Here is a 27,780-nt window from a genome sequence, read left to right on the forward strand (position 1 = left end):
GGCATACCGCTGCTAGAACATCACCAGCACAGATCACCAGCAGAGCTTGAAATGTAAATAGGCTTGGTGCAACCCCGCCACCCTGATGGCGAGGGAGTACTATTTGATAGAAGAGAAGTAAGCGGCATCGGCAGTGGTGAGCTGCGTACGTGACGGTAAACACTTTGCCATCGCGGGCGGAGACTTAGCCTACATAAATCTAAATTGGGCGGGTGGGATTCCGCCAGGTCAACAGAGTACTTGGATACTCCGCCATGTAGTGGCAATGGTAGTCCTGCCAAGATCTAAATAAGGCCCAAAAAGTTCTCTCCCATCTTGCTACTCTCCATGCTGAAATTGCTCTTTTACAAGAAACACACTTAACTGAAACAGAAGCAATACAACTTAAGCGATCTTGGGTTGGTCAGAAATGTTTTCTCCTGCACAGAAGAAAAAGAGTAGAGCAGTCATTCTTCTTAATAAGCACTTGACCTTACACTTGTCTCACAATCTAATGATACTAAAGGCAGATGGATTGCTGTTGAATTACTGATTGATTAAATCCCACCTACAATTTTTAATGTATATGGACCCACATTGGTTAATAATTACTTTTGGCCTGCAATCACCAAGTAGTGATTGAACTTTAATGGAGAATACTTTATTTTGGGTGGTGATGTGAATCGAGTGTGTGAACCCATTGTAGATAGACAATCTAAAGATAAATTAATGGCTAATTGAATGCATAAGTCCTTCTTTTTTACCTTTTCTCAAAAATCTCTTAGTGACACATGGAGCTCTGCTAATCACACTACACAAGAATATACATTTTACTTTCCATCTCACCATACTCAATCATGAATTGATTATATCCTTGCGGGTAAATCATTACCTAAAGATCTCCTACAGGCTGAGACTGTTTGTATTTTTATTTCTGACCAGACCAGGTTTCATTATGGAATAAGTAAAAAAAAACTCTCTCATTAAAAAGCTACGGTCACATTAAAGAAATTAAAACATTGGCATCTAAGTATTACAAGTGACATTCCCAGACCACACTTATTGGTCTCATCAAAGTAAAATTTGCTTAAAATTAAATTTCTTCAGATCATGCTTAATTTTCCTTACTTCTTCAACATGCTAGGTATTATGGTGGTCAAAATAAAACCAGCAAACTCATAGTAAATTACCTCAAAATTAAAACATAGATTTTCCTTATACCTTTATTAATCAAACACTATCCAAAGATGAAGATATTTTAAATGAATTTGTTATCTTCTATACATCTCTTTATACACCTGAACAGATCCTCTCTATCATTAATGTATTCTTAAATTCTACTCCTCAGCCCAACACTGAGGATGTTGACATTTCCCATTTAGAAACAGATATATCTCTCAAAGAGTTTGCCATTGGAGTCTCTAAATTAAAACTTTGCAAAACACTGGATCCTGATGGTTTCACTTCTGAATTTTATGCCAGTTTCTTAAGTCACTTATTACGCTGGCTTCTTAAACTTTTGCAGTGTTTTCCTAGTATCCATGGTATGCCTAGAACCTTTCAGAAGGCAATAATTTGTCTCATTACTAAAGTGAACTGTGATCAATAACTATGCAGTAACTTACGACCCATATCATTGGTTAATTTTGACTATAAAGTCTTTGCTCATAGATATTTTCTACGTAAATATATTGGCCTAGAGCAAGTTAGTTTTATTTATGGTTGATTCTCCTCTGATAATGTTTATTTGATGTATTAAGTAGGGGACCCAAATTAAATCAAGCTCTTGTGCCTTTTACAATAGATGCTGAGTGGACTTGCGTTTTATGTTTGAAACTCTAAAAGGGTTTGGCATTGAGCCAGAAATCTTAAATCTTTTAACATTTTGATATTATTCCTCTAAAGGAGCTACTTTAGCCAATGTTGTTTTATCAGAAAATGTGTTGCTGAAAATAGGTGTACAACAAGGTTGTCCTGTATCACCATTATTATTTATCCTCACTTTGGAACCCTTTTTAACTAAGATTAGACAGAAAATGAAATTGCTGGCTTCTCATATAATAAAGAACAATTGAAATTATCAGTATATGTGGATGATATTCTTCTTTATCTCTCCAATCCATCTACATCTATTCTGGGATTTCAAAAACAATTTAAGAATTACACAAATGTATCAAGATTCAGATCATATTCTTACAAATCTGAGATATTACTACTCTTTAAGTTCTACATCAAAGATGATTTTAGACCTCATTTTTGCAAGGAAACTAACTAAAATATGGTTTACAAGTTCTATTAAAGATACTATTAGGATACATTTTGAAGACAGCTTGCAAGAGCTAGGAAATCAATGCTCCTCCTGGAATCCTTTATTTTTGTGTTGGTGGGGAATATTAAGCTCTATTAAAATTATGCTTTCTCCTTGACGGATGTATAGTATTTCTTTGATCCCAACTCTAATTCCTTATTTATTTTTCAAAAAAGTATATTCTATCAAATTTTTATGGAACAACGAATCAGCTAGATAATCTTTATGCCGTCTGAAATAATCCAAACATAATGGTGGTATTCATTTTCCCAATTTTCAAAAATTCCATGATGCTTTTTGCCTTAAACAATCAGCTCATTGGTTTACATGTGATTCTTCTTTTCCTAAACCATTATGGTTTAATATTGAAAAGTCTTTTACTTTACCTTTTTCTTTTAAGGAATTTCTATCTATATCGACTAAATTATCCCTTCTAAACATTCCATCTCTGGCACATTCATACCCACTTTTACGACCCATCCATTTTCCTGAACCCTTACCCAAATCAAATTTTTTAGCCTTGTCCTTATGGCATAATACAAATCTTAAAATAAATAACAGAACTATATTTTGGAAGGACTCAAGTGGATTCAGCAACTACTATTTAACAATTATATTATTCCATTTAGCACAGACATCCCATGAATTGCCTAATTACTTTGAGCGTAATTATACATTATTAGCACAATTACTCCTTAATTCCAATCTCACATTACACAAAGATAATACTTCCTGTATACATGAAACAAATGTACTTTCTTTGCTACACAATCATTCTAAAGCTTCTTGTGTATATAAAAGATAAATGGGTTTCTCTGATGTTAGAGTCAACTCTGCTCCTGAACTTCAAAGTTAACAGGACATACACGTTAATTGGTCTGTCCATTTTTGGGATATCATTTTGCGGAAATTACAAAAAGCATCTAGATCAGCTAATATGATACAAACATTATATTTTATTTATGATAGACTTTTTTATTACTGACCCCTATGTCACTATTGTAGTGGAAAGTTATAACTCCTGATAACTGCTAGTCATGTCAATAGCTGCATCTTGATTTGATGCATATGTTATTCCACTGTCACACAAAATGAGCCACGGGTCCAAGATAAAAGGAGGTTTTATAGCTGTCTGAATGTGCTTTGCCATACAGAGTGGGGGGTGTCCCTTTTCAGGACGGTTCCCCTCACACACCAGAGGTGTCATGCTTCATTATAGGAGTGCCTCCTCACGCGAAAGATATGGTCTTTGCGTTGGCTACAACCCCTTCTCTTCGAAGGAGGAGCTCAGGGATGTTTTTATCGAGTCAGGCAGGGTGTCATAAACCCTATGTGAGACTGGCGTGTGTTTAAAAGTGCAATGCTGTAAAGTGAAAGGTTTAAAACTGGCTACAGTGTTAGCTATGCTATGACTTTATTCGACTACCCGGTGTCAGGATTAAAAACAGAGAATGGCTGATAACACAAGTGCCGACATTAAAGACAAATGTGTAGATCACTAGACCAACATGTTTCAGCCAGAAAGACCTATGTTAGTGTCACAGGCTTCTTCAGGGTCAGTTGTTGAGCTACTGCAATAATTGGGTGCAAGTTTAACGTGAAAAAAATTAAAAACACGTGAATAGATTAAGAGTATAACACTGAACCAGTGTATTCAACTGTTCAGTAAGTACTGCATACAACCTATATTGGAGATAAAAGGCATATTATCACCAAAATGCATATACTGTGTAACTATAGCATGAGTCAGACATACAGTTAAAAACCTCCCGAGTATTGACACAAATACATACTAGATCAATGTGTTATCAAAAAGTGACGTGTGACTCACCACTGTTGGTTGCGAAATTCACTACATCTGTCCCGGCATATTAGCCATGTGGTACGTGCACCAAAACCTGTCAACAAGAGGTATGTGGTATAAATATACAAGAGATCCCAAGGGAGGGATTTTGAGATAGAGCGTAAATGCGACAAGAATGGCCTCTCGTTGCGTTATCCAGCCATTGTCAAATGCTTCTTTGGTTAAGATAGAGATGGTTTCCGTAATCCTCTCCGTGGGGTCATGCTCCAAACGTCGGTAGGCATTGTTGTCATTAAGTTCGGCCTTCGCGACCGTTCGAGAAGGCCATCCTCAAAGACCTGTCCACAGGACTCTCTACGCCACCAAGGACCTTTAACAACATCCCGAAAAAAGAGCTGATAGCTCTACGCTCCCTGACCACAGATAAAACTATCACCATCAAAGCTGCCGACAAGGGTGGAGCAACTGTAATACTAGATACAGACACCTACAGGACTGAATGTCTCAGACAACTTAAGTTGCCTACCGACGTTTGGAGCATGACCCCACAGAGAGGATTACGGAAACCATCTCTATCTTAACCAAAGAAGCATTTGACAACAGCTGGATAACGCAACAAGAGGCCGAGTTCCTACTTCTATGTATTACCGAAAATACATAAGCCACAGAGGCCCCCACCCGGGAGACCAATCAGCTCCGGGATAGGGTCGGCCCTTGAGCCACTGTCACAATTCATCGATTTCTTTCTCCGTCCACTGGTGAGCCAAATGCCAACGTATCTCAAAGAAACAACTAATGTGCTTTGTCTGCTGGACGGTATGGTTTTCGACCCCCAAACAAACTATCTGGTCTCATTCGGTGTGGAGTCGTATACTTGTATACTTCAGGACCAAACTCTGGAGGTAGTGGAGTTACTACTAACTAAACAACCACATGATACAATCACACCGATCCCATTCATAATGAAGTGTGCTAAAATGGCCATGAAGGAGAACTTCTTCCAATTCGAGACACAGCTGTACCTGCAAATCTCAGGCACTTCCATGGGCTCCTGAGTGGGAAAGTTGCCCTTACACACCCAAGCTATTAGACCTCCTGCTCACTGTAGCCTTCCATCAAATTACTACACATTAGAAAAATAATTAAAATGTTAATTACAAAGCATGGAGGTATGCTGTATGTTTTCATCACAGGTTGGACAGAGCATGTGTTTATCCTCTTTCACTAGCATTTAAGAGAGAGCACTTATGGTTGCCCTTAATGACATCCCTTAACATGTCTAGTTCTCTAAGCAAGTTAACTGATATTGTTGCTGAATAAGTTGCTTAACCTCCTTGAATATGCATTGTTGAATTATGTTACTTATTGTATGTTATTTCATATTGTAATATTGTTCAATGCTTATAACTTATGTAACTGTTACTCAAGTTGACATGTATTATTTCATATTTTTCTTATCTTCATTGCTTATCTAATTTAATTCAGAGAAAAGTTTCCTCTTTTTGCTTACTTCTTCTTTCTTCCTTACTTCAACTCTTACTTTTCTTGCTTATGCTTTAGTGAATAATATGCATACCATATTATCTCCTTCTTTTATTGTATAATATTCTTATCATTCTTTTAATAGTATGTATCATTGTACATTTTTCTTTTCCATAAAGTATATTTAAACGAAAAAAAGGATGAACAGACTTCATCTCATTCACACGCACTGCACCAGAGACAATGTCAGCTAGCAATGGTTATGCAACAGATATAATCATGTTAAGCATCAACCCTAGTAGGCAATCTCATTGCATCTTTTCAAAAAGAAATATTTTGGGAATGTCAGCCATTGGTTAACCTTACTTTCATCTCTGTGTAGCCATCTAGAAACAGCAAATTCCTCGGACCTATGATACATTGACTACATATGTCCTGTAATGGGTGACCTGAGTAGTATCCCAACACTATTATGAAACCAGATTGGCACAACAATACCCATACTCCCTTTTATCTGTCGGGAGAATGTACAGACACCAAAGAATCCTCTTTTTAAAGTTACATCACCCCTCGTTAGGTTACATACTTTTATGTAGCTCCGTTACCAGGAACCCAAATAGCAAGCTTCATTATGAGTTGCTTGCTATGAACTCCTGTGTGTGTTCTGCAGAAGTTCTCAGGGATGCAAAACACTTTTCTTCAGAAAGGATGTTTAAGAAAATAAAAATACAAATACCAATAACAAAAGTCATTTTCTACCGGTAAAATGGTATATTCTAATTGTGTAGAATTTAAATGTGTACTTCACCCCACACAGAATATTAGTTATGTTCCCCAATTTAAAAACGTTAATGCTCAAATTCATTAGCAGCAACAAGGTGATGAATGGAATGTGTGTATCGATCTCAGCCATTGGCAAATGCTCGGTCCTCTTCCCAATCCATTGTTTTTCACCCACTATGCCATCTTAGTTTGCACCCAACCATATGCAAATCATTCTTGACCCTGCTCCATTAGAAAGAGTCCAGCCCAAACTACCAAGCCAGGTCCTCCATGCACTGGAAGACAAGCAAGCTAGGAATGAGTTCACCCTAATAAGGGTTCATCAGCCAGGAATAGCTTGAATCCAGTGGCACAGTTAGCATGTTAACCCATGTCTGGGCTTACCCTTTGCATATGGGGCATCAGCAGTCCACATATTCAGCATCATAGAAAACGTCAGTAAAAAAATGGACATAAACATCCCCCTCTCCTAGTCCTGTGGAAGAGTTGCCTATGCAACCAAATTACAGCAACTTCCAAAGAGAGAAACAGGTCAGGAGTTCACAAACTAAAAGCTAGTGTACAATAACTTCCATTGCCAATGCTCCTGTTCTCCTACAGACTACAAATCAATAGCATAAACCACCAAATTATTCAATAAGAACTTACAATACAATCATCATTTACTCACAACTTAACCTACTATTCAGCCTCACTAATAGAAACCAATTAGAGCTATACATTTCACACAATTGTTTTTCAATACTAACTGCATGTCCTTCCAGAACATGACTCATTATGCTGATGACTCCTCTTGTGACTGGCACTAGCATATTGTATTATGGTTCAGATCAGGATTGCAGCTTCATCTTCTGTGCTAAAAAGTGTGCCAAGAATTGTGGAATTGACAGGAATCTAGGATTTTCTGAAGTGGACATTACTTGCATTGGCCACAGCGGTATGAAATGGTGACAACTGTTACCTATGGTGAAAAGTATTTTGAATGGTGAGCTCCCAGACCTCATGATTGTGCACTGTGGTGACAAAGACTTGGGTACAGTCAGATGGACTGGAGCCAAAATGCAAATAAAAGAGATCTTAAAGCAGTTGATGTCTCTCTTCCATCACACTGCCTTTGTAAATTGCATATGTCCAAAGCAGAAATGGCAGTGTCAAACCAGTTTTGTTCAAAGACAGAGAAATCATGGGTAGATTTCAAAAAGTAATTGTGGCATTTCTTAGTGAGCATGAGATGGGCTCTATATACCATAATAACATCCATTTTGACATGCCAGGTCTGTACCGTCCAGATGGAGTGCATTTCACCGCAAAACGGAATAGGATCTGCTTTAATGACATCAAGGAAGGCATCCAGTTATACATCTAAGTATGCTCAACACACTATTAAGAAAACAGCTCTTCTCAGAGCCACCATACCTCCCAATCATACCAATTTTAAATTTAAATTTAAAAACAAAAGTAAATGTTACTTCTGTGCATGCGTGAGCAGGTAAGTAACCACATTTATGGGTATTTATCTAGTACCCACATAAGTCCTCCAAGCCCAATTCCACAATTGCAGGGAAAAAATAAAACTTCCCAATATCCCTATTATGTGTATAGTAGAGTGTGGCAAGGGCTAGCCTCTCAATACAGAGCTCCTCCAAGAGCAACAGTCATACATTGTAGAGTGTAGGGATAGACTGGTCTATGGGTACAGACAGCTTCCCATGGTAAACGGTATGCACAATAGGCTGTGTGGAGGGACTGGCCTCTCTGCACAGGATGTGGCAATACAGTGGTTTCTCCATGTGCACTGTTTTCCAGAGCAACAGCTTTGCATAGTAGAGTGTGGTGAGTAGCTGGCCTCTGCACTCACACCACTTCCAAGGGTAATGAGTATGCATAGTTGTTCACACCACTTCCCAGTACAACAGATGCATAGAGTATGGTGTGGCAAGGGACTGCTCTCTCCAGCCAGACTGCTTCTCACTGTAATGAGCAGGCAGTACGGGATGTCAAAGGACTGGCCTCTTTGGTCTGACTGCTTTCCAGGCCAACACGTATTTGCCTTAGTATATAAAGAGTCACTGGTTTGTCTGGGCAGACCACTTTCCAGAGCAACAGCTGTGTTCAGTAGGTTATGGAGCGGGACTGGTCTTTCCAAATCTCCCTAGGGTAACAGACAAGTGTACTAGAGGGTAGAGAAGGACTTCCATCTCTGGTCAGACTGCTTCCCATGGTGACAGGTGTGAGCAGTAGAGTGTGGTGAGGTACTGGCCTAACAAGTGAGATTGTTTCCCAGGGTGACAGGCATGTGCAATATAGTGTGAGGAGGACCTGGCTCTCTGTTCAGACTGCTTGCCAGGCTGACAGGTGAGTACAGTATGGTATGGAGAGGGACTGGCCTCTCAGGTCAAACCTAATAGCCGTTTCATACTCTGTATTTCAGTAAATTACCATGACAGAGATACATGAAACAATAAATAACAAGGTTAATAACAAAGATAAAAAGATACATGCAAACATTTCTAAAAGAAAGAAAGAAGGTGCCTACTCTTCTGCCAAGTTAATTGTTTAACATTTGCCACATTTTGATAAGAACTCAGGGATCAATGTCCTTTAAAATTGCTACATTGGTCTGTCTTTTCCTTCTCAACCATGCAGAGAGTAGAAATCTGGAGTCAGCAAAAACCAAATGGGGTGCCAGGTCTGTTTGGAGAGTTTTATATGCCTGCTCATATCTTCTAGTGCAGAGGTTCCTACAAATAGGGAAAACCTAATAGTGTAATCTTAGTCATTAAGTGACACATCTGTAATGCAAAATACATATGATTATACCAGCATAACAAAAATGATGCCTGGGCTTAAATTTACCCCAGGCATAGCGGAGCACTCATGTGTCACCTCTCCAACATCAAAGTCTGTTAATGTCACTGCTTTCCAGGAAGCTGTATTTGCTGGTCAGCAGGTGCTCTCTTAGGATGTCAAAGAGATTCTTGCTGAGTTGAGGGCAACCTGAGCGCTGCAAACTGAACAGTAACATGAACTTTCCAGGCTCCTTACCTCCTGGACCTCAGGAATATCTTTGTGACTGGTAAGTGATCCCTACCCACTCTCTGTTGCTGTGACTTGTGTTACATCTGTCCCTGCTATGTCTAGACCTAACCCAGTGTGTTCAGTAACTCAGGTGATATCTGGTCTACTGGAGGCTACTGACTTTAGATTTTGGTTAGACTTTTAACTTTTCATTTGCATGTTAACTAATGTTTGGGACTTTAACACTATGATTTGGACACATTTTGTGGACTTTTTAAACATTTGTTGGTAGGTCCACAATTAAACTGTTTAAAAAAATGTGTTCCCCGATGTTCCTAACTTGTATTTTTCCATTGCACAGCCTCATCCTATATGAATTTCCTACCTAGACTCAGAGTCTATATTTTTCTCCCTTACCAAAGGGTGTTACTCTTCTTAATTGCTAATTCAAAATAATTATTTTCAATGATAATTGTTTATGAACAAAAGTATTTTCAAAACTGTCTTGGGTCTATTTCTACTCTTGGTGTATGCAACTCTATTGTATTAAGGAAATGCATCAATGAAAACAGACTATGCAGTGTAACAGAGTAACATTATTCTCACACAAACATCTTCTATGACTAGGTAATGAAATACACCAGTGGATGGATAATTACATTTATGTTCATTTAGAAAGGCTCACAAAAATGCTGTAATACATCTTGAGGTTTGTGATGGGTGGGTATAAAAGTTGTGGTGTTTTGTGCAAGGGTAAGCCAGTGAGGGGCTGGGTAAAGGATTCATGGCTTTGGAGGTTGAGGTCCAATCCCATGGTGTGGTCATCCAAGTGTCTGGCTTATTATTTCTGGGTCCACTGGAGTTTGAGAATGTATTTGAGGAATAGAAGACATCTTTGTGGAGATGTGCAGCTGCGTTATTTGCAGGGTTCGTGGGAGGTGAAAGCCTTCAAGGCTCCTTTTGTGCCTCAGTTTACTGAGCTATATGAATGGCCCTGCAGATTGACATAGGCATCTATGTGAGATAGCCTGTACTTTCTGCATGGCCAAAACAACTCACTTTGCATCCTCCTCTATCGACAAAGGAAGATGTTCCTGGTTCAACTTTCTCTTGTCTTGGATGACTTTTTAAATCTAATCCAAGACAGAGGTCTGTATCCCCATCAACCTTAGTACATCTTCTTGGTGAGATTCATTGTTGCTTAGGGTCTCTCCCATTTACAGGATTTCCATCCACACAGATATTTGTTGCCAACCAACACATGCGTGACTATCTGACAATGCCTACAGGTTGATCATTACTGAAAGGTTTATATCTGGGAGGTTGTAGGAGCGAGAGGTTGTTGAATGGGGGAGAGGGTCTCATTAGCGGGGATTTCTTTTACATGACTAGATAGAAAGATTTGAGTTGCACCTGTGTTGGAGGGTAGAACTAGGGAGCTAATAGTCATACGCATAGGCTGAGATATGGGTTGGGGAGAGTCATGCATAGCCTTTATAATCATTCTTGCATTAATGGCTGTTGCCTGGGGATTTGTATTCCATTGGAGTTGTTAAGAGGGAGAGTGCGGGTCAGTCTTGAGTAGGCCTGGGTTAAACTTGCGGAGTTTCACTCACGTAATTCCGCAGAGTTACAAAAATCTCCGTGAGAATCTACAGATTTCCTCAGTAGGTGCAAATGGGCACGTCGCACTGCTCGCACTGTGATTTAGCGGCAGGGGCTTATTCTACACTGAATAATCAGCACAAGTGGGCACAGGTTCTAGAATTGATTTTGCTGCTGCTCGAGTAGATTTTCTACTCGAGTGGCAGCCGTCTGAATACTAACCGTCATGACCACCTGTGAGATATCTTACGGGGTGCCCTCCTAGTGACCGAAAATCATGCTAGGGAATGCCAATTCTTGATCAGGCTTGCCATCTTACCACTTTGGAGCCACCTGTGAGGAAAAACTCCACCACATGACAGTTGGCAGAATTTGTCTGGGACTCTGTGTTACAAGCGTAATGCAGAGTGGCCAGATATCTGCTAATCCCATCAGCAGAGCAGAATATATCTCCCACCCCTACTCTTGAGGTGTTTTTGAGATGTTTTTCTAGGTGGGCTTAATAATGCCAGATTAAACCTTATTTGAGATCAGTAGATGGCTATTTAAATTATATACATTTTATGTCTTAATATTTGTAATTATTTGATGCTCCAACAAATTAACTCGTTTGGCAATAACCCCTGATCTCTCCCCCTTAGGGAGGGAGAGAGCACACTAGGAACCATACATTATTTTGAAAAAATACATAGGGGTGGGTCTGACCAATATGAGAATGCCAGTGCCCCCAACCCCTCAAAAACAAAAGGGACTGTCTTTCTTCCCCCCAGGAGCAGATAGATGTTATTACCTTAGATCTGCCACCCAGGGAGGCAGAAAACCCACTAGGCACCAGAGATTATTGTTTTTTTTTTATAAAAGAGGGGTGGGGGCTTCCCACAAAGGGCATGCCAATGCCCCCAACACCCAACACAAAATGGACAGTCTTTCTTCCCCCCAGGGGCAGATTGGGGTTATTACCCCTAATCTGCCTCCCATGGGGGGCAGAAGGCCCACTAGACACCAGGGATTTTTCTTTATATGAAAAGGGGTGGGGCTGCACATAATGGGCATGCCAAAGCCCCCAGACCCCCAAAATATGGGCACAGTCTTTCTGGCCCCCGGAGGCATATTGTGGCAATAGCCCCTGATCGGGGGGCAGAAAGCCCACTAGGCACCAGGAACTTTTTTATTTCTTTGTGTATGGATGGAGGTTGCCCTGAAGGGGCATGGCAATGCCCCCACCCCCAAACAAATGGGCACAGTCTTTTACCCCCTGCGGGGGCATATATGGGCAACAGCCCCAGATCTGCTACCCTGAAGAAGCAGAAAGCCCACTGGACACCAGGGACAATTTTTGCATTATGTAGGAGTGGGGCTGCCCAGAATGGGCATCCCTCCAAAAACGGGCACAGTCTTTCTGCCCCCCAGGGGGCAGATGGTGGTTATTGCACCCAATCTGCCCACCCGGGTGGGGGCAGAAAGCCCACTAGGCATCAGGGATTTTCTAATGCTCATGTTAGGGAGCAGCCTTATAGTCAAGGGTCGCTCCCAATTTTTTAGGCACACATTTTAGCCATATCAGTGATATTTTTATGCTCATCTGTCCCCAACGGAGGCATAACACCACTAGATACCTGGGAAAGCTTTTGTGTGTGAACTGGAGTTTGACTGATGGTCTGCATGTACTGCATGTACTAAAGTTTGGCTGGCTGTGTTTCTTGGGTAGCCTTGGAATTTTCCATACATTCATTCTGGCTATGGACTGGTCCATGAAGCACCAGTGTTTCTCAGAGGCTGTGTGATGGCATTCTACAGTGTATCTAAGTTGGGTAGCTATTAAACAATGCTTAAGCCAGGGTATCCCCAGCTATCTGTCCTCTGGCGCAGCATTTTGGTATTGCCTAGGAGTCTATGTTTTCTTTCCCCTTCAGAGAAAACTCTCTTTCAGCTTCTTTAGAACAGGCCGTGTGCCCTGGAGTGACTGCAGAGGAAGTGCCTGTACCATGTACAGTATTTTTGGCTGGATGGTCATCTTAATGTCTGCTATGCATTCCATGTATGAGAAGCTGCCTCATCGGCCAGTTCTTGAGATCCCTTCAAGCCATGTGGAGGAGTTCCGAGTAGTTCTGTTCGACCGTATGTTCTATTGTGGGACAAAGTTGTATGTACCGTTGTGCCCAGGAGAAGGGCCGGGGATCTTGCAGGGTGTCCCTCCACTCCTTGGGCACATTGATGCCCAGTATCTGTGATTTGTGCATGTTTAAACTCTGGCACTAGGCCGAAAGCCTCCAGCTTATGCAACAGGGTAGGGAGTGTAGTCCTTGGGTTAGTAAGTGTCAGAAGGACATCAGCTGCAGAGAGAGTTTTTTTGGGCTCTGTTTTGCCAAAAGTCACCCCACCAATCTGAGCATTTTGGCGAATGGTCTCTGCGAGGGGCTCCATGTAGAGGGCAAAGAGTAGCAGGGTCAGGAGCAGCTCTGAACATGCCCTCTGTATCTGGATGAGGCCTGATGTTGCACCATTTATCCATACCATAGCCTGTGGGTGTGTGTAGCCACTCAACACCCATTTCTGGAATCTTGGCCTAGTCCAGTCTTATAGGGAACTTCCTTTAGGATGGACCTTCTCTGCATCTATAGATAAGGACAGTTGGGACTTTGGTGTGTGTAGCATTGTTGATAATGTGGAGCATGTGTTTTGTGTTATCAGGGCATCCTCTTTCGGGGACAAATCCTGTTTGGTCAGTGTCTACCAGGTACTACATGTAAGTGCCCAAACTCCTGGCTAAGGTGCTGTAAAGATCTTTGCATCTATATTAAGTAAGGAGATTGGGGGATAGGAGGCACGGATGGCAGGGTTCTACCCCAGATTATGTATGACTGTGGAGTGAGTGATCTTGTGTGTTAAAATGTGTCATAGAGCTTAGTCAGTAGAGGGGTGAGCTGTAAGGAAAAGAGCTTGTAGAAAGCTGTTGTATACCCATCTGGGCCAGGGAATTTCCTTATGCAGAGGTGGGAGATACTGGTTATTACCTCTGCTACAGTGATTTCCTTGTCTAGTGCATCTGTTGTGTAGTGAGGCACAATGGCGTGGCTGTATCTAGGTAAGGCTGTATGTTCCCGGTAGAGAGCAGGACTGAGGTGTACAGTTCTGTGTAGTAGTAGCATAGCGCCCTCGCTATTCCCGCTGAGGATATACTGGGTCAACTGTGTGTGTATCTATCCAAGCCATGTTATCTCTCTGCTACTTTGCTCAATGTTTGCAAACGAGAATCTTACATTTCGTGTGACCCCCACTTATTATCTGTGTTTAGTGCTAAGTGATGCAAATTCTGTTGCGTCACAGTCCAGCACCTTGAGTTGGTGTCATGGTGTTGTGAGTTGGCACAAGGCTTTTCAGGATGCCAGTATGTGTCAACTGCAGGTCCTCCAGCCCGAGACCCTCGGTTGTGTAGCTATATGTCATCTGACCCACCCTGCAAGCCTGCATTTCAGAAGAGGCAGTTGCTCAGAGCTCCAAGTTGAGAAATCAAGAACCTCTGTATTCAGCTTGTCCAGGACCACCTGTTGTTTACGCTGTATTTCTTCACAAAAAAACAAAGGTTAGTAGGCCTTGAAAATCATTAGCTCACATTAGAAAAACTCAAGGTTTTACTTAAAAAAGGTCTAAGTGACATTATAGTTAGGTAACAAACTCATGCAGAAAATAATGTTTCAAAACTGAAAATATACTTAAATTCATCAGTTCAATCAATCAATCATGGAACTTATATCGCGCACTACTCACCCGTAAGGGTCTCAAGGCGCTTGGGGAAAGGGGGCTGCTACTGTTCGAACAGCCAGGTCTTGAGCTGCTTCCTGAAGGCCTGGTGGTCCTGGGTCCTCCGCAGGTGGACGGGTAGGGAGTTCCAAGTCTTAGCTGCCAGGTAGGAGAAAGACCTTCCTCCGGCGGTGGCTCTCTGGATGCGAGGGACGACGGCGAGGGCGAGGTTAGCGGAACGTAGCTGGCGGGTGGGCGTGTAGAAGGTGAGGCGGCTGTTGAGGTACCCTGGGCCTAGGTCGTGGAGGGACTTGTGTGCGTGGGTGAGGAGTCTGAACGTGATCCTCTTGTTGACAGGGAGCCAGTGCAGGTCTCTCAGGTGGCACGAGATGTGGCTGCGTCGGGGGACGTCCAGGATGAGTCGGGCGGAGGCGTTCTGGATACGCTGAAGTCTTTTCTGAAGCTTGGCTGTAGTACCGGCGTAGAGGGTGTTTCCGTAGTCTAGTCTGCTGGTGACGAGAGCCTGGGTGACCGTCTTCCTGGTCTCGGTCGGGATCCATCGGAAGATCTTTCGGAGCATGCGGAGGTTGTGGAAGCAAGCTGAGGAGACGGCGTTGACTTGTCTGGTCATCGATAGGGAGGAGTCCAGTATGACGCCCAAGTTGCGTGCGTGGTCCGTCGGTTCGGGTGCGGTGCCTAGTGCCGGAGGCCACCAGGAGTCGTCCCATGCGGAGGGTGATGGTCCCAGGATGAGGACTTCTGTCTTGTCTGTGTTCAGTTTCAGGCGGCTGATGTTCATCCATTCAGCGACGTCTGTCATCCCTTCGTGCAGGCTGGCTTTGGCGGTGTCGGGGTCTCTGGAGAGGGAGAGAATCAGCTGGGTGTCGTCGGCGTAGGAAATGATGTTGAGGTTGTGTTGGCGTGCGATGGCAGCGAGGGGTTTCATGTAGATGTTGAAGAGAGTGGGGCTGAGCGACGATCCTTGCGGGACGCCGCAGATGACTTCGGTGGCCTCGGAGCGGAACGGAGGGAGGCGTACTCTCTGTGTTCTGCCGGAGAGGTATGAGGTGATCCATTCCAGAGCCTTCCCTTGGATGCCGGTGTCGTTGAGGCGTTGGACTAGTGTGCGGTGGCAGACAGTGTCAAATGCTGCGGAGAGGTCTAGGAGGATGAGTGCCGCTGTTTCGCCGTTGTCGAGCAGGGCTCGGATGTCGTCGGTGGCTGCGATGAGGGTGGTCTCGGTGCTGTGGTTGGCTCTGAATCCGGACTGTGATGGGTCGAGGGATCCGTTCGCCTCGAGGAAGGCTGCCAGTTGCTTGTTGACGACCTTCTCGATGACTTTGGCAGGGAAAGGAAGGAGCGAGATGGGGCGGAAGTTCTTGAGGTCGGTCGGGTCCGCTGTTGGTTTCCTCAGCAGAGCGCTGAGTTCGGCGTGCTTCCAGCTCTCCGGGAAGGTTGCTGTGTTGAAGGAGGTGTTGATGATGTCTCGGAGGTGGGGTGCGATGGTAGAGGCTGCCTTGTTGAAGACATGATGGGGGCACGGGTCGGTCGGAGATCCGGAGTGGATGGTGTTCATCATGCAAGACGTGTCTTCGGGGGTCACCTCGGTCCATGTCTGGAGGGTGGCGGCGGGGTGCGAAGGTTCGACCGATGGGTGCGGGGGTGAAATGTCGAAGCTGTTGTGGATGTCGGCGATCTTGCGGTGGAAGTACGAGGCGAGGGAGTCGCAGAGGTCCTGTGAGGGAGTGATGTCGTTGTTGCCGGTGCTGGGGTTGGAGAACTCCTTGACGATGTTGAAGAGCTCCTTGCTGTCATGGGCGTTCTTGTCCAGTCGTTCCCTCAGAGATGTCTTCTTGGTGGTGCGGATGAGCTGGTGATGTCTGCGAGTGGCGAGTTTGAGTGCTGTTTTGTTGTCGGCGGTCTTGTTGAGGAGCCAGGCCTTCTCGAGGGTGCGGCAGGCCTTCTTGGAGTCCTTAAGTTTGTCGGTGAACCAGGGGGCCTTCTTGCTTCTGGGCCTGGTGGGGGGGTTCTTCAGTGGGGCGAGGTCGTCGGCACAGGAGGTCAGCCACTGCGTGAGGTCGAGGGCAGCTGTGTTAGGGTCCGTAGTCCTGACAGGTGGGCTCTGGCTGAGGGAGGTGGCGAGCTGGTCGGCGGTGATCTTGCTCCAGTTTCTGTGGGGAGCCTGCTTCGGGTGATGGTGGACCGTGTTCTTTCTGAAGCTGAAGTGGACGCAGCTGTGGTCAGTCCAGTGAAGTCCGGTGGAGTGGCTGAAGGTGACGTGCTTGCTGGACGAGAAGAGTGGGTCGAGCGTGTGGCCGGCGTAGTGGGTGGGGGTGTTGACCAGTTGCTGAAGTCCGAGGTTGGCGAGGTTATCCAGCAGGGCGGTGGTGTTGCAGTCATTGTTGTTCTCCAGGTGGAAGTTGAGGTCCCCGAGGAGGATGTAGTCGGCGGAGGGGAGGGCGTGAGGGCTGATGAAGTCTGCGATGTCCTTGCAGAATTGTGCGCGTGGTCCCGGGGGTCTGTAGACGAGGGTGCCTCTGAGGGTAGTCTTGGGGTCGGTGTGGATCTGGAAGTGCAGGTATTCGGCGGCGTTGAATACGTCGATGGAGTCAGTCGAGATGCGAATGGTGCTCTTGTGTACGATGGCGATGCCCCCTCCGGTCTGGTTGACGCGATCCTTCCTGATGATCTTGTAGCCGTCCGGGATGGCTATGGCGATGTCGGGGGCTGAAGAGTCGTTCATCCAGGTTTCTGTGAGGAAGGCGATGTCTGGAGATGCTGGGTCGAGGAGGTTCCAGAGTTCCACGGCGTGTCTGTGGACGGAGCGGGTGTTGAGCAGGATGCACTTGAGGTGGTTGCTGTTGTCCGTCTTGGTGGGCGTGGTGCTTGTTTGGAGGCAGGAGAAGTTGCAGGATCGGCAGGCGAAGGGTCCATGGGTGCGTCGCGGGGACGCTCGGTAGCACCCGGGTGCTCGGGCGGTTTTGAGTGCGATGAGTGTGGCGGCATCGTAGGTCCTGCGGGGGGGTTGGCGGGCGCGGGGGCCAGGGGCTCTGGCGCTGGGCGCGGTCCAGGCGCGGACGGGCGCAGACGGGCTTACCTTTGGCGCACCTTCGGCGCTCAGTCGGCGCTCCCGCTGCGCGCGTCCGCTGCGCGGTCGCTGAGGGGGCATCATAAGTAGGTAGCCGTGTGGGAGGGTTGGCTGGGTTGGCTGGGAGGCGGGAGGCTGGGCGACCAATGGGAGGCGAGGGAAGGCGGGTCTGGGGTCAGCGGCGGGAGAAGCGACTCACCAGGGGCAGCGGTGGCGGGAAAAGGCGCCAAAAGAAGCTACGCGTCCGGCGGGGAGCAGGAGTTGACCCCCACCTGAGGGAGAGAGGCAGCGGCAGCGGCAGCAGGCAGCGGGCGGCGGCAGGCAGCAGGCAGTGGCAGGTAGCAGGCGTCGTCGTCAGCGGAGCAGAGCAGAGGTAAGGAGTGACCGGCCGTGAGGGCACAGTGGGTCACTTGTAGTTCAGTAAGCTAACTATAGGTTATGCCCCCTCCCCATGTGGCCCTCACGTATTACACCACTCATGACATGCTAAAGGACATCATTGATGAAATCACTGATGACATCTGTGGCAAAGATCACTCTTGATAGAAGAAGTTGAAGAGATACAAGGAGGGACTAATGATGAAGAAGATATCATTGTCATAAGAAGAAGCCCTGTCACTTGTAATTTGTACTCATTACTAGAAGAAACCACAACTTGGCACAAGGCTTGGGAAGGTAAAATTATCACCTCAAAGTGTCCAAGCAACCCACCTCCACAGAGATCACTTGAGATGGGATTATCACAAAAAATAAAATATAACAACTATCAAGGCTATGTTCAACAATAATACTTCAGATCAGTGAGCTCATAATCAGGTCCATATATACAAAGTGAAAGTGGACGAAATGTTAGTGGATAGGTTTTGCCATTCTTTTTTGGGTGGAAGAGAATGGTTTCTGGAATTTGTGGCAGTCCTTTGTCCAAAACGGAAGGTTCCAAGCAGGACATATTTTTGGGCTCTCACTATGCCACAGCAGCACCACCAAATGGTGGAACTGGTGGTGGTTAAATGAATGTAAGTGCTGTGCAGTGCATCCATCTCACTACAGACATGTGGACAAGTTGTCAAGCTACAGAATACAAGGGTGTAAGTGAACCCTGAGTCTTCTTCAATGGGATAAAGAAAAAGCATGCTGCTGGTGCCACCATCACTGATCTCTTTGAGACACTCATTGGCATGCAATAGTTGAAATGTTCGCCATGGAGAAAGGTAACAGCTGCCACATTTCTGGAACAATTAAATAGCAAAGTCTACAAATGGCTTCAATCCAGAGGTCTAAGCATCAGTTTGGTTACAATTGGCAGTTACAGTAATACTGTCAGAGCCTTATCAGAGGGAGGATGCTACAGTCAGCTTATTGCATCAATCTAATTGTTAAGCACCCGCTCAAAAAGAAGTATTTCAAAACCTACTGGTCAGCTGTCACAAGATTTACTAATTGCAGTAATTTCTTCAAATCCCAGAAGAGGTTGAGGATAATTCAACTTACTAGTAGAATCCCTTTAAAAGTACCGATACAGGAGATCTCAATCAATTGGAGTTCTGCCTTGTATATGCTGCTCCAGTTGGAGCAATACAGATCTATGATTATGTGCTACAAAGAGGAGTTTGCAAACTGCAAGTGCCGTGATGATGGAGGTTGACAAACAGGGGGTTATTAGAGTCCCTGATCCAAATGGTTGTGCTTTTCTTGGTTTTAATGTGGAACGTCAGCAAAAAAAGTATACCATGAGAAAAGCCTTCCTGTTCTTGCACTTGCTGCAGATCAATTTAGAAATATGGGAAAAACATATTTCAGTGTCAATGAAGACACAGCTGGTTTGGTCAAAATCTTAATCTTTCATCTGTATGCAGCTCTTAAGCTGCAATGAGAGGTTATGTCCTCTGAAACGTACATCTGTGCTACCATACTGAATACATGGCACAACCATGGGCAATCTACTTCAAGTCCATTTTCAGTACTTAATATTTCCATTTCTAAGAATTTCACCATCTAGAAAGTAGCTGCACTGGAAGCTGAATTATTGCAGTTTCTAGGACAATTAACTAAAATGCTGTCTTAACCTACCTGTGGAGATCACAGTGGTGCTCAGATTCCAGAATTATGTGGCAACTGCAGCAGCATCTGCAACTGGTAAAACAATCACCATGTTACCCTTTGTGTATCCCCTACATATATATGTTGACATACATATGTAGCATAGTTATGGTCAGAATTTTCATAGGAAAGGCATTTTTTGTGTTCTTAATAAATTTTGCACAATTTGGCTAATCTAAAAGAAACTTTCCAACCCTTAGTGGAATGTTTTAGGCCGATCTGTAGAGCATAGGCAAAGAAAAATGGGATTGCCAAAAGTGTGTTTTCTCATATTAATTACTTCCACGTTTTGCTCTCAGATACAGAAAAACAACACAGTTACACCAAACTTGCCACAAAGTAGGAACTTTAAACAAGGATTGTTCTTTAGTTAGTTTGGTATGCATCTGTTCAGTAGTTTTTAAGAAATTAGTGATTAAAGAGCAGCTTGGTTTGGCTACAAAGGGGTTACATTTAAGAAAAAAATAATGATAGCTGAACCATTGAGGATCTGCAGTTATGTTTGAATCTGAAAATTGAAAAAGTAAGCAAAACCTTTTGGCCGAGGGGCCCTTCTCTCCTGCTGATCATTTTAGATTTGCTTCTCATGAGTAGGATCTGCAGACCTGAAAATAACATATGCCTCAACATTGAAAGAAAATATTGTGGCAGCCTTTACAGAAGACTTGAACAAAGAAATTTAAAACCTAGTTGTAAGGTACAGGAGCTTAAACCTCATCGATGAAACAACAGCAGATATACTTGTTCATCCCAAACCAAGACCTGGGAGATTTTATTTGCTTCTCAAAATTCCCAAAATGAACAATCCTAACTGTCCCATAATCTCTGGCAATGACACAGCTAATGAGAGACTATCTTTATTTGTCGACCTGCACCTCTAGGAACCTCCAGGGTACAGGAACTTCCATCATTTGGTAAATATACCAGTCACTTCCTTCAGATTATTGAAAAATTAAACCAAACCTACATATTTCATGATAATACTCTTCTGGCTACATTTGATATGACATCGTTATATACCAATATACCAAATGCGGATGTGCTTATGGCATTATCGGAAGCTCTTAAGAAAAGAACTGTGAAAAAGCCATCAACAAATGTGCCTACCGACTTTGAGAGTCAACAATTTTACCTTCAATGGTAAACACTATCTGCAGATACAAGGGACTTCCATGGGCACTCGGATGGCTCCATCCTATTCAAATATCTACATGGGAAAACTGTATACTTGCTACTTCTAGCACCAAACCACTGGTATGGATATGATACATTGATGACATATTTATAATATGGAATGCAGGAAGTAGAACATTGGAACAATATGCAGCTTATATCAACAATATCCATCCTACCATCAAAATGTACCAGCAGCAATACTAAACAGAAGCATCATCTCCCTTTTCTGGATGTGTTTCTCACCATTCATGAACAGAAAATTACAACTGATCTGCACCACAAGCCTACAGATGTTCATCTAAATCTAAACTGGACTTCATGTCACCCTCACCACACTAAGCTCAGCATCACCCACAGCCAAGCACTCAGAATAAGATGCATCTGCAGCAATGAGGGCACCTGTAAAGACCATCTACAGGAGCTTGCTACATTAATTAAAAGGCGAGGCTATCCTTTACATATCATACAGCAACAAATTGACAAATCTTTGCAGTTACCCAGGGAAGAACTTATTTGGAATAAATACCATCAGCAGTAACAAAAGTGACAGAACTCCATTTGTGGTTTACTATCATCCATCAGCTCACAACTACATAAATATAATGCAAAAAACATTTCCCTTACTGTCCACTTGTGAAAAATTGCAAAAGGTTTTCCAAAGCCACCAGTCATTGCTTACCGCAGAGCTCCACATTTACGATCTCTTAATCTCTTATTGTGAGAGATGAACTCAAGCAAGTTGAAACAAATGCTCAGGTTCCTTGTTGTGACTCTAAAAGGTGCATCACGTGTGAATACCTTTTACTAACATTATCAGTAACTAATTCTGTTACGAGAGGAACCTATGGAATAAGACAGCATCTTACATGTTGCTCAACATACATTATGTGATTCAGTGCCTATGCCAAAGCTGTAAAAAACAATATGTAGGCCAAACAGTGAATGACCTCCACACACGATACAGAAACCACAATCGAAAATAATTGATAAGAAACATGATCAGCCTGTAGCCAATCATTTTCACCTTGTGGATAATTTATTATCAGATTTGGAGGTTTTCCCTGTGGAACATGTCTTACATGAAGAACTACTGAACTCCACAGAAAACGTCTGGATGTACCGTTTAAAATCACTGCATCCAGATGGACTTAACATCACTGACATGACTGATTACTGCATATCTCAAGAGCTCTCAGGACTGCATTGATTTCACATTCCAAATGAAATCTTCACTCATGATGCTTTTTGAAAATTCAGCTGTATCATTTGTGCTGCCACTGAGCAAACCCTCTTGTACTATCTGAGGAAGGCAGACGCTGAAACTTATTAGAAATATATTTTTGTTCTTTTGTGAATTTATCTGTTTGAGTCACTTCTTTCTTGGATATTTTATTTCTTTGTGACTCATTGTATCCTTTGGGATCCAGGTTTGTGCCCTGGCTGGCTGCTGTGTTTTCTGATCCTTCACCTTCTAGTTTATATATTTACCCTGTGAACGCTGGTTTTATCAGTAAAAAATAAATTACAAAAAATAATATATATATATACATACAGTGTCTCCAGTGTAATTCTAAGAGTTAGGGATCATGTATTGGTGTTCACACTAATACAGTACTGATGATAATCTATACATTCTATGGCGAAAAGGTTTTGCATTGTAAACCGCACAAAATTGAGCACAAGTGGGCAAAGTGCCCATAAAATTAGACTAATTCAAACTAATTGCTGCTGGGAATCCTCTTCAATAAAGGTACACACATAAACTAAATGTACTGTTGTTTTCATATTCGCTAAGCTGCAAATAAAGTGTTGCCCTAGTGGTCTCAATCCAACCGTCTGAATCTTGCATATCTGAGTACCAGTTGCAGAACTAAAAGACACATCTACCTTACCCTCTAATGGTGTCACCATTATGGGTTCCTCTAATCTACTGACTAACAAAATACATTTAAGTTCATTATGACTGATAAACAGTACTGACTGGGGTCTGTGTCATAATGCACAATGACAAAGTACTGCAGATCTCTGACCCTCTTGCCATGTGCCTCCGCAAAATTCTTGACCGCCAAGTAAGTTTTATCTTGGTGATTTATGGCCCTGAGGTGCTGTAGTATACACTTGGGTACCTGATGTTTCATGTTGCTCATGTAGCGCATCCCACAAGGGCACTCCAGGGTGTAGACAGCATAGTAAGTTTTTCATGTGTAGATTCTTGTAGTGTGTTTTGTTTATCCCATAATCATAGGTACTGCACTTGCTACACTTCCAGAACCCTCAGCTACTATTCAGCCAGTTACTCTTAATGGGCTCTGGTAAGGTGCTACCTCCCAATTCATCCCTCATCGAGCATTCTTGTTTAAGTGTGCAGCTTAGCTTAATAAGAAGTGTCAGATATATGGCAGGATAATTTCTCCCCAGATGCGTATGCTTATTTTGTACTCTCCTGATGGAATCATTTTCAGTACTAAACTGTTTATTGAATCTATACTCATGGGTGGTGTATGTTGTTAAATCATGTTGTTAGAACTGGGGGTCTCTAGTTGGCAGATGTAGGCACATTTGACCAAATAGGGACCCTTGCTTCTAAGTCAGGGAAAGGGGATTACACTACTGGATAACCACTGTGCACCCCCCTTGGTAGCTTGGCACAAGCAGACAGGCTTATCTCAGGGGCAGTGTGTTAAGCATTTGTGAACACATACAGTAATACAGTGAAAACACTACAGATGGACACCACACAGGTTTTATAAAAATAAGTATTCTTTATATAGACTTAACACAAGACCACAAACGACAAAAATCCACAATACTCTACTCAAAATTGACTTAAAGATGGTAGAATTAACTTAGTTCAAGTTGATGGTAAAAGCGACACAGTTCTCACAAAAGTACCTGGATGCGTAACGCAAAATAAACCAAGGGCTCGCAATGTTGGAGATGCATCGGTTCCTTGCTTCGGGGGAGATGATGCGTCGCGTCTCAATGCTTGCGCAGAGTAGGGGATGCGTCTTGATCCTTACCGGAGAGGAGGTGATGCGTAGATTCTCGTGCTGTAGCCCGGTTGCGATGCGGCAAGATGGTGCCTCTATGCGATCAGATGGCGCCCTTGATTCGACGATGTTGAGATGATGCGTGCACGCCCTGGCAGCCTTGCGGTGACTCTGTACTTGGAGCCACGACAGGCCCTGAGACATGTTTCTCCGGTGATACGCCGGCGACCCTCACGGTGGCGACACACTTCCCCGGGATGCGACAGTAGACAACTGTGATGAAGACATGCTTCTGGGGAGATGCGGCGGCGGCACGCTTCTCCGGCGATGCGACGACTACAGCTGCGGCAGTGACACTATTCTTCTCGCTGCGTCGTGCTTCCAGCTCCCAGAGACACGCAGGCCTCTGCAAATAGAATTCCCAGCAAGGAAATTCAGAGGGGAGCTGGGGGTGAAGTCTTTTCTCCCTGAGACTTCAGCAGGAGGCAAGCACAAGTTCAAGACCTTGGAATAATATTCTGCAAGATGATGAAAGTCCTTTGAAAGTTCCTTCTCCTCTCCTTGGCACTGAAGACACCATTGTAGGCCAACCCAGCACCACAGCACACTGGCAGGGGGGCAGTACAACTCCTACAGCTTCCTTTGGTTCTTCTCCTTGGCAGAGGTTTGTCTTGTTGTTCCAGAAGTGATCTAAAGTCTTGGGGCCTGGGTCCCCATATTTATACTACTTTTCTCTTTGTTCTCTGAAGGCAGAGAGACCTTTGCCTAGTCCAAACCAGTTCTGGTCCGTCCTGGAGCACTTTGTTGACAAGACTCCTTCTTTTCTTTCACAGGGTAGGCCATGGACATCAGACGCACCACAGGAGGTGGAGCCAGCATTGTGGAGGGAAGGCACAGCCCTATTCAGGTCCCAGGTGCAGCCCCTCCCACCCATCTACATGCAGATCTCTCTATTCAGCCCTGTGCTGACTCACCCTGTCTCCTGGAATCCCCCAGCCCCTGTCACTCACAGAACCAGACACACAATGCACAACCTAGCAGAGGCAAGCTTGGACAGTTAAGCAAGAAAATACCTACTTTCTAAAAGTGGTATTTTCAAACACAGAATGTTAAAACCTACTTCACTAAAAGATGTATTTTATCATTCTGAGTTCAGGCATACGAAACTCGAATATCTACCTAGTTCCCTGAGTTAGGATTATAAGATGTAATAATCAAACTGCCCATTCTGACCTATGGGGAACAGGTAGCCTTGCAATAGTGAAAAACGAAAATGGCTGTAATTCACTATTAGGACATGCCACACACACCAGGACATGTCCTACCTTATACTTACAATGCACCCTGCCCTTGGGCCTACCATAGGGGTGTCTGATATGAAGAAAAGGGAAGGTTTAGGGAATGGTAAGTGGGTGCACTTGGCCAGTCAACATGGCAGTCAGAGACTGCACACAGGCTCTGCAATGGCAGGCCTGAGACACACTTTACAAGCTGCTTCTGTGGGTGGCACAACCAGTGCTGCAAGCCCACCAGCATCATTTGATTTACAAGCCCTGGGAACACATGGTGCACTGTACTAGGGTCTGACAAGTAAATCAAATAACCCAATCATGGAGTCACTAATCAATACATCAATTCAACATAGGGAGCACTTGCACTATGGCATTGAATAGCACTCGACCGCGGCGGAGACCGGCAGATTCAGACACCTCTCGCCAAAGACTGTTACTCTATTAACTAGACCCCTATCCGTTCACTCAGGTTTCCCTTCCGATGCTCTCCTGGACGCGGCTCCTGTTTTCGAATCATTGCCAATTGACTCAGATGGATAAATAATTCGTCCATTGGAAACGCCGATACACAGAACTAGACAGGCTTCCCCTCCTTCCCAGGGATTCGCGAATTCTGTCCCTCGGATACGCCGATACATACCCTCACACAGCCTTCCTGCATTCCCAGCACCGCCTCTATAATGCCAACCCGGTACTGATGATGATCCAAAGTAAACTGGATCGAAACACCGTTGACCTATCTGCGCAATTGATGGCGCGTTCTTCATATGGTTCTCTGAATAACAGTCTATTAATTATCAAAAATTGCGTACTTTTGACCAGAACCTTTGATTTCACTGTACATTTTTTCACTTCACTTCACCTTGCGCCGTTCCTAGCTGACTTCACATTGTCACTTGCGTCGCCACACCGTTGTGTCACGAACACACTTGAGCACCAAGTACAATTTGGGTTGTTCACGCAAATTTGTTTTGCTTGCAGTGCTGTTACAACTGTAATTTGTCCCCCTTTAATTTCCATTTCCCTTTTTTTGCCTTACCCTTGTCACTACTGTTTGTTAAATATATGATGCCTATGTGCATATTTTTCAAAGAAAACCTACTGAGAGTCTCCCCTTCTTTCTTGTAATGTTTTGCACATGCATTCCTAACTGTCTTCTTTAAATTACACCAGTTGAGATATTGTTGCTGTTTTCACTGAATAGCAGTGGCACAATGCCCAAAGCATCTAAACCAGCAAAACATATCAAACACAGAGGAGGCAATCTGAAAAAATGGAAGGGAGACTCATGCTAATGGTACCAGGTCTAACACATGTTTTTTTAACATAACTGTTTCCCTTTTCATGTGCTTGATTTTATATATAAACATATTCACAACATCTCTGGAATATCCTCTCTCCCTGAATCTGACTGCCAACTCATCAGTAGGAACATCACATTTGTGGTCTTCGCTGTAGTTCTGGTGTGCCTGTAGTGCCTCCCATAGGGTATACTCATCTTTAAATTTGTGGGGTGGAAATTGCTGGCATGCAGGACCGTATTACCTGGTGTGGGGTTGCGATAGATTTTAGTTTCTAAGCAGTGATTTTTTTCTATACACCTTAAGGTCCAGAAATACCAATTCTGTTTTACTTATAAGGCTAGTAAACTCTAGGTTGAGATTATTATGATTGATCTTAGTGACAGATTATCTAGCACTGTGTTGAATCCCCCTCTAGATCACAAAAAGATAATCTATGAAATGAGTCCATAGAACTTTGTTCTCGTTCCCTGAGTCTTGGTGTTCCACTTACAGCACTTGCTCCTCCCACCAGCCCTCCTGTATACCTCATTCTGAAATAGGAAACACTTGTTCTCCAGGCAATACTTGGCTATATTTAATAACATATCTGTGTGTTTGGAACAGTGTAAGGGGTCTAGCATTCAAGAAGTACTGCATTGTCCACAATCCATCAGCATGCTGAATACTGGTGGATAACAAAGATACATTTGTATAAATCAGGACCTAGCAGTCCTTCCAGTGGATATCAAAAACATACTTCAAGAGAACCCTGTGTCCTGTATATACAAGGGTATTCCCTTAACATAGTCATGCAAGAAGTAGAACACATATTTTGGGGTGTTTTCTAGTCCGTGATGATAGGGTGTCCTGGGGGTTTCTGTAAATCTTTGTGTACTTTGAGTATAAGATTGAACACAGGCAGCCTGGGATTGTCGTTTTTTAGAAATGAAAATTCTTCCTGGGTTAGCAGACCCATGTTGCACCACTCAACAAGTTATGTGTGATATGCTATTTGTATTTCTTTTGCTTTTGACACAGTTGTTTTCATATAGCAGTCAGTATTACCTACTTCTTCAAGTCTAGGTTAATTATATTTTAATATGAAGTTGTATATATTGTGAACCAGGTCAT

The 27,780-nt window shown here is 43.7% G+C and overlaps 1 long non-coding RNA gene across 1 annotated transcript in view; it reads left to right on the plus strand.

Annotated features, from left to right (window-relative positions):
* Positions 1-27,780, plus strand: part of LOC146802438 (uncharacterized) — a 160,500-nt gene that overhangs the window by 5,268 nt on the left and 127,452 nt on the right. The window contains exon 2 of the long non-coding RNA XR_014967392.1: positions 9,283-9,432. This is a non-coding gene — a long non-coding RNA (uncharacterized LOC146802438). The remainder of the gene's footprint in view (positions 1-9,282; positions 9,433-27,780) is intronic.

Source organism: Triturus cristatus, chromosome 8 (assembly GCF_964204655.1).
Source record: "Triturus cristatus chromosome 8, aTriCri1.1, whole genome shotgun sequence".
Taxonomy (NCBI): domain Eukaryota; kingdom Metazoa; phylum Chordata; class Amphibia; order Caudata; family Salamandridae; genus Triturus; species Triturus cristatus.